The following is an 8,552-nucleotide window of genomic DNA, read 5'->3' as shown; positions in this document are numbered from 1 at the left end:
CAGCCTATCCTAGTCCCATCCTGAACCCATTTCCCATTTGCATGCCTCCATCCCTGCCTGTGTGATCATGTTTTCCCAAGCCAGTTCCAGCCCCAATCTCAGCTCATCAATTCCAGCATCCTCCACCCGGGTGCTATAAACTTCCACACCTCTTGTGCCTCTTCTGATGGTCCCAGTCAAGACATTTTTTACTTTCTCTCCCAGACCTCATGCTCCCAAAGGAATCCCAAATTGAGTTCCCGAAGCAGCATCTAATCCCAGATTCCCAGGGCAGGGCTTCTCCAAGATACTTCAGGGCCAGCCTCCTAGCACCTTAATTTCCCTAAGCTCTGAGCACAGAAGAGGCTGGGGACTCAGAGAAGTCCTTTTCAGGGAAGTAGCCACCACTACCAGGGCCCCTCCTGTTACTTCTCTGCTCTGTGTTAGGAGACCCTTAAAGCCCTCCACAGCTCCCAGAATCCTTTTCTACCACCTGAAAAACCTCCCAACTCCATATTTCTAGGGGATGATAATAGACCTGAGCAAACTTTATCTTCTAAAGCTGAGCGGACAAGGGCATAGACTGTTCGGATCTAAGAGGTGGAGGAGTTGGTGCCAGCTGGGCCTCAGAGTTGGGTAATTGGCCATGACATGTCACTGATAGAACAATATGTGTTCCACAGCACAAAGGAAAGCAGTGGTTCCTACCACTTGGGAGTAGGAGGAACTCTTTTCAAACTCAAAACATTTTATAGACCCTTGTGTATGGAACACTTGGTGTCCCCTGTGTCAGTGGGGCTCTGTCCCTGGTAGTTTCTGCATGGACCCTACTTGGAGTGAGGCCTAGGCAGAGTCAGATCCAGGCTCCGTGCCCTAGACCAAATGGCCTGTCGTGGAACACCAAGAAATTGAAATCGACAGGAATGGATGATGCTGGGTTGGGAAGGGAAGGAAAAAGGAGCCAGGAGAGGTGTGGACTTTCCCCATCATTAGGTGAGAAAAGGATGATTCTGGGAAATGAAGAGGAGACCCCGCAACAGGACCTAAAGGAGTGTCTAGGAGGGCTAGGCAAAGGGCACTTCCTCAGCCCCTTCCTGCTTACTTGGATTTGTTGTAGCTCAGCACTCTCGTGTACCCCTCTCTGGCTCCTTCCCCAGCCTCTTCCTCACTCCACATCCAAAAAACAGAAGCAAACCTGACTTGCACTCTCCTTTCCTCAAATTCTAGCCACTTGCAAACTCTCCAACCCACTCCCACTCTCCCTTCTTGCCATCTATTTTTTAAAATAAACTTTTGATTTTAGAAGAGTTCTAGATTCGCAGAAAAATTGCAGACAGTTCAGAGAGTTTGCCATATAACCCACACTGTTTTCCCTATTACTAACTTGTCATCTATTTTCAGGAGAACAAGGGGTTTCCTTGCTCCCCATTCCCTGGAGCCCACTCCTGGTCTTCTCACATTTCTCCCAGGCTCATGAATTTCATCCTATTATTTGCCCACTGTACCATTTTTCTTGGCACTGCTCTGGACAAGGTTGCTAAGTATTAGGGGGGAAAAAATGCCATGGAGTTGTATCTGACTCATGGCAAGACAACATGTGTCAGAGCAGAACTGTGGCTCATAGGATTGTCAATAGCTGTGATCTTTCAGAAATACATCATCAGGTCTTTCTTCCAAGGCACTTCTGGGTGGCTTTAAATCTCCAGTCTTCCATTAGTAGTTAAGTGTGTTAATCCTTTACACCACTGAAGGACTGACCAAGGCCACCAAACAACCAAAACCTACTGCCATCGAGTCATTTCTGACTTATGACCACCCCATAGTACAGAGTAGATCGGCCCCAGAAGGTTTCTGAGGCTGCAAATCTTTATAGGAGGCAAATGGCCTCATCTTTCTCCCTTAGAAAGACTAGTGGGTTCTAACCATCAACTATGGCAGTTTACAGACCACCACTTAACCCACTATGCCACCAGGGATCCTTTTCAAGATCACACCAAACCAAACCAAACTCGTTGTTGAGGCAATTTCAGCACGTAGCATCTTGTATAATGTCTCTGAGGTTGCACATTTTTACAGGAGCAGAAAGCCTCATCTTTCTCCTGAGGAGCAGCCGGTGGGTTTGAACTATTGACTTTCAGTTAGCAGTCAGTGCTTGAGTTCCTTTTTCATTAGCGACTCCAAAATCGCCAAATTCAGGACTCCTCATAGTTCTCCATTTCTTTGCCTGTGAGAACAGGGTCACCATTGATGGCTCTCTGCCAACCGGCCTCCCTTTCAGCCACTTGTTAAGTGCCATCAAACTGGCCACCCTAAAGTCCCCCAAAAGGCTTGATGGTGGGTGACTCTTGGAAGTTCTCCCATTAGACCTTCATTTCTGTCATCCCTTCAGTACTGACCATCCTTCCACTACCAAAGTGTGAGCTCCACCCCCACCCCGACTCACTAAGAAATTGATAGGATTGCTTCTGGGGGAGTGCTGAAGGAGAAAGAAGAAGGGGCAGGAAAGAGAGTGACTTTTTTCATGTTGGGATTTGCTGGTCATTTGCTGTGTGAACTTGAGTAAAGCACTTTCCTCTGAGTATATTTATTATAACATGTGAGGATAAAATGGGATTGGATGGAGGCTTCTTGTGGTGGTGGTGGTATGCCGTCCAGTAGGTTCCAATCATAGCAATCCTGTAGAGGGTTTCTGAGGAGTGATTGGTGGTTTGAACCACCAGCCTTATAGTTAGCACTTGTGTTTATCCTACAGCACCACACCAAGAAAGTAGGAACTCCCTCCCACTCTCCTCCCACCTCTGCCTTCCCCCTACCCCACTAAAACTCCTCACCTTTCCCAAGAAAGTTTTGTCTCAGAACCTTTTGTGCCAGCTAGTTGGGTGCTTCATTGTCCTCATTCTACTTCCCCAAACGCATCCTCGAAAGTGTTCCATTTTCAGTGTCATGCTTTACAGCACACACTGGGCACCTAGCCAGTCACTTTGACCACATTAGCTTAGCTTTTGACAAGTCTGTTAACAGTGTGACCTTAGACTAGTTTCTCGCCTTGCCTTGTCATCAACTGTAAAATGGGATGAAAACGGTGATATTTACTTCTTAGGGTCAGTTTGGGAAGTACTGGTATGACTTTGTAGGATAAGCACTGAACTGTTAACTGCAAGGTTGGCAGTTCAAACTCATAAGCTGCTCCTTGGAAACCTCATACAGTGTCACTATGAGTCAGAACTCAAAGACACTTAAAAACAACAACAGGATCAGTTTAAGGATTTAAAAAAAAATCTGGTGCTGGTGGTGGCAGTGTTAGTTGCTTGTGAGTCAGCTGTGACTCATGGGGACCCCGAGCACAAAAGAGTGAAATGTCCTGAGCCATCCTCACGGATGGGTGAATCCATTGTTGTTGCCACTGTGGATTTGGAGTGCCTTCAAGCACTATATCAGACAGCATTCTGTTGTGATCTATAGGTCTTCCATTGGCTACATTTTGGCTGTAGATTGCTGGGCCTCTGTTTCTAGTCTGTCTTAGTCTGGAAACTCTACTGAAACTTGTTCACCATGGGTGACTCTACTGGTATTTGAGATAATGATGATATAGCTTCCAGCAGTATGATAAGCCATTACAGTATGACAAACTGACAGAACAGACGGTGGTGGGATAAACATCTAAAGTGCCTAAAATGGTAACTAAGCATACCAAAACCAAATCCATTGCCACTGAGTCAATTCTGACTCCTAGCAATATTATTGAATAGAGCAGAGCTGCCCATAGTTTCTAAAGCTGTAAATCCTTATAAAAGCAGTCTGTTCTTTCTCCCATGGTGACTGGTGGGGGGTTCAAACTGCCAATCTTTTGGATGGCAGCCAAGTGCTTTAACCACTATACCACCAGGACTCCTTGACTATGTATAGGTGCTAAGTATATGCTGTTAGCTGTTGTTATTTTACTGATGAGAAAACTGAGGCGTTAGAGGGGCAGTGACCATCCCGAGTTACACAGTTAGTGAGTGACAAAATTTGGATGAAAACCCAGCTTTGTTCCATGTCACTTCAGCATAACACACACCATACCATAAGTCTACTTTTCAAGCACATCCATTTCCACATCCAGAAGCTGGGCTGGCCTGGGGTCAGCTTCAGAAGCAGTTCTTGAGGCTAGAGTTGTGGGGTCTGAGGGATGAATTGGGGGGGTGGGGGTTCCTGCACAAAGAAAGGAGCACTGGTAGAGTAGTTGTTACGAGTTGGGCTGCTGACCTCAATGTCAACAGTTAGAAACTACCAGCTGTTCCGTGGGATAAAGTTACAGCTTTCTGCTCCTGTAAAGATTTACAGCCTCGGAAACCCCGTACAGGGTCACTATGCATTGGAACCAACTCCATGGCACATAACCACCACCACCTGCCCAAGGAAGCCAGAATGTGTCCAGTGCAGTGACATCCCTAGTCAGCTACCATTATACAAATAATTGTGCTCAGTTGCTAACTGTAATTTTGGAAGTTTGAGTCCATCCAGATGTACCTTAGAAGAAAGACCTGGTGATCTACTTTTTAAAAATTGTTGTTGTTGTTGTTATGTGCCGTGGAGTCGGTTCTGACTCATAGCGACCCTGCACGGGGTTTCCGAGGCTGTTAATCTTTTACGGGAGCAGAATGCCTCATCTTTCTCTCGCGGAACCGCTGGTAGTTTTGAACTGCTGACCTTACGGTTCGCAGCCCGATTCGTAACCACTACGCTACCAGAGCTATTAAAATCCTTATGGAGCACTGTCTTAATTACTTCGTGCTGGTATATCAGAAATACCACAAGTGGATGGTTTTAGCAAACAGCACAGCATTGATGCCTCTGTTTTGGCTGATCTCCCACTAGAGCACCAGGGGAGCACGTGATCCCAGCCTATGATGGCTTCAGGGATGGACATGGGACCTACCTCAGATCAGTAAGTTCCAGTCCTGTAGTGCTTTTGCTAGAACCATATAGAGAGGTGCTCCTTGTCCACTGGGCTTGTTGAGCTGACAGGACAAGGGGGCCTTGCTTGTGGGAGTATCTTTACCAATAATGGGAAGGCTGCCTGAGCATGAAGTCAGCACTGAGGAAAGCAGAGCCAAGAGGTAGGGTGTGGGGAGAGACAGACCACTGATAACATTCATGGATATCTGGACTCAACCATGTCTGAAGCCATTCCATTAACCTTTGTAGTTAAGTAGACAAAGTGTCTTCTTATCTGCTTAAACTAGCTTGAAGTGCAGCTTGAAAGCATCCTTCCTAATCTACGTCACTCTTAAGCAGTGGTCAGTGGCAAGAGGTGTGAGCAAAACCTGAACTGACTTTCCAATCTACCCACAACTCTGAGCAGAAGACCAATCTGACCCTGGAGTCTTCATGGATTGCTCTGCAGTGAGCCCCCTGTACATCTCAGTAGCAGACCTCTTACCTTCACTCCAAGCTCTGTCAGTAACCTGCTTAGTGACCCTGGGACCCCAGGCCATCCTCACCTCCTCCCTTAGGGCCCAATGGGGGAAGGGCCCCTCTCAGGGTTGGCTTTGGCTTCAGGCAGGCTCAGGTTAAAATTCCAGGGCCATCTGTTCCTGTGTGTGTGACCTGGGGTCAGGCCCTTTTCCGGTGACCTCAGTTCCCTTTCTATAGCAGGGCTGTGCAGAAGGGCTCACACAATTGCGGATACCTGATGTGAGTAACAAGGCCACATGGCACCGGGCATTGAGGGGGTAGCACCAAATCCTTCCTCTGTACTCCAGTTTTAGTCCTCACCCTTCACTGCCTCTCTTCCTGCTGACTTCAAATGAGCTCCAACAGCGAGGAGCTGGGAAAAACCTTCTTCTCTGGCTGCCCACTCAGCCCCCTGCCATGGGCTCTGCTCCCTCAGTTGGGGAGACTGCACTTTCCAAGGGCACTAATGACCTCCCCTACCTGGCACCAGTACATGTCCCAGACCCCCACCCGCACAGCTCACACCCCCAGCTTTGGAACACCATGATCCCTGTAGCCATGTGTTGTGTGTGTTATGGAGGGGTGGGAGGGAGTGCAGGAGGGCTGTGTGGTGTACTAAAGCTCTGGGGGTGGGCCTTTGACAATGGGCCATCACTGCTGGGTGGTTCCAGACAGGTCACCCTCCCAAAGTCTCAGTTCCCTCATCTGTAACATCATATTGTTTTAAGTACCATTGAGTCAGTTCTGACTCATAGCAACCTGTGCACAACAGAACAAAACACTGCCCTGTCCTGCGCCATCCTCACAATTGTTACACTTGAACCCAGTGCTGCTGCTACTGTGCCAATCCATCTCATTGGGGGGGGGGGGGAGTCTTCCTTTTTTGCTGACCCTCCATTTTACCAAGCAAGATGTCCTTCTCCAGGGACTGGTCCCTCCTGATATGTTCCAAGTATAAAAGTCTCACCATCCTGACTTCTAAGGAATATTCTGGCTGCACTTCTTCCAATAGATTTGTTTGCTCCTTTGGAAGTCCATGGTACTTATAGGTGAAGTAATTGTGTTGCACAGCAGAGACTTGGCTGTGCACAACAGGTGCCTAATACTTGCTTTTAATTTCATCTAGGCTAGCTCCTCTTTCCCAAGATTCTGTCTCCATCCTACTCTCCCCTTGTACACCACCTCCAACTTGTCCCATCATAGCCACCACCCCTCTGCAGACCAGACATCTCCCAACTTCCTCCTTTCATCCATCTGGGCTGTTGACTGATCAGTGGCTGTTCTAGCTGCCAATTCTTAGTCCACCACAGCTCAAGCCTCTTGAAAGCGCTGTCTACACTCACTAGTTTGTATCCTCACCACCTCCCTTGTTCCTTCTTAACCCTGGCAGCCACCCCAGCTCTCCACTAAACTGATCTGGCAAATGTCACCTTGCTGCAAAATGCCAAGGGGACTCCTTAGGTCTTATCTGTCTCATTGACACTGTTGGCAACTTCTTGAAACACTCTTGCTCTGCCCTGGCTTTCCTGGTCCCGAGCTCTGGGAGCTATTCTTGTCTCTCAGGGTTCTTTCCTGTTTCACTGTGCAGTTCTGTACGGGCTTCCCAGTCTCCCGGTCTCTTCTTACTACTGGAATCCCAGCTGTCCCTGGATATGGCCCACATTATTTGCTTTTTAAAAAGATTTATTTAAAACCAAATTTCACACACATAAAAATAATTGGACTCTCTGGTCTGGGTGCTCTTTATAAACACAGAGGTGGTCATAACTGCTGGCTCCCCTGCAGTGCCCTCAGGTAGCTTTGGGCTTTTAGAGCTTTTCCCATGTACCCTGTGTTTGTTCACTTGTATCCATGGAAACCAAAGATGGACTGAGATAGCTTCATAGTTCAAGAGAAGACGGAGAGTATGTTTCTTTGTAGAAGTGAAAAATATTGTATGTTTAATATGTCAAGGATGTTTATGTTGAAAGACAGCCACATTCGACCCACTGTTGTTACTTGTGATGTTACCTGCCTGGGTCCTGATCCCGAGTTCCCCTGGGGCTCAATTATAAGCATGTTTGTTGACAGACCCAGAATTGTCCTCAATCCATTTCTGACTTGTATCTTCAGCTACTTCCGGGATTTGACTCCTAAATTGGCTCTTTAGTCAGTGATTCAACAAATACTTATTGGGTTCCTACTATGTGCCAAGGAGCTCTGGTAGCGTAGTGGTTACAAATCAGCTGTGAACCTCAAGATCAGCAGTTTGAAACTACCAGCTGTTCCGCAGAAGAAAGACGAGGCTTTCTGCTCCTGTAAAGATTTACAGTCTCGGAAAGCCTGTACAGGGTTGATATGAGTTGGAACCAACTCCACGGCACATAACAACTACTATGTGCCAGGAGTCTTGGTGTGGTGCTGTGGGCTAATGTATCAGACTGTAGTCATTTGAACTGCAACGTCAGTGGTTCAAGCTCACCAGCCGCTCCTTAGAAACCCTATACAGGGTCATTATGGGTCAGAATCGACTCAACAGCACTTCACAACAGCAACAACTATGTACCAGGTACAGTTTTAGGTCTGGGAAGGCAACATGAAAAAGCCACAAAGCTCTGCATTCAATCCCAATGGGTCCAAAAGAGAGCAGTCTCTTCCTTCCTCACCTTTCTCTATCCAAAGCACTGGTTCCCTAGACTGCTATGGGCTCAAACTCTTTTCCCTCACAGCTAAATCTGAATTGAAACAGATAACCTTCTCTATTCTAAAAGAGGGTTGTAACATGGACCTATTGAAAAATGCATGGAAGGTGATGGCACAAGAACCATCTGTGGGTGCACAGCAATGTCCTGGTCTACGCTTGGAACAGGAGCACCGGCAGTCCGCATGAAGTGTATGTAGGGTACCAGTGGGAGGTGGAAAGTCCTGGAGATGATAGGCCTACAACCCAAGCTAGACTTCAGGGCATCAGGCAGAAGCAAGCCTCCATGAGGGACACTAGCTGGAGCGTGTTTTGGGGTGCCAGTCCATGTGATTCAGGTCTGGTTTCTAGTCTGGCTTGTGGCTCAGTGGCTGTGGGTTCAGCTCGACATTGGTCAGATCTCTTAAGCTTCCCTATAAAGCAAAGGTACTGCAGAGCCCTCACACAGTCGCTG

This window comes from Chrysochloris asiatica, unplaced genomic scaffold (genome assembly GCF_000296735.1).
Source record: "Chrysochloris asiatica unplaced genomic scaffold, ChrAsi1.0 scaffold00242, whole genome shotgun sequence".
In the NCBI taxonomy this organism is placed as follows: Eukaryota; Metazoa; Chordata; class Mammalia; order Afrosoricida; family Chrysochloridae; genus Chrysochloris; species Chrysochloris asiatica.
Note: the sequence above shows the minus strand (reverse complement) of the source record.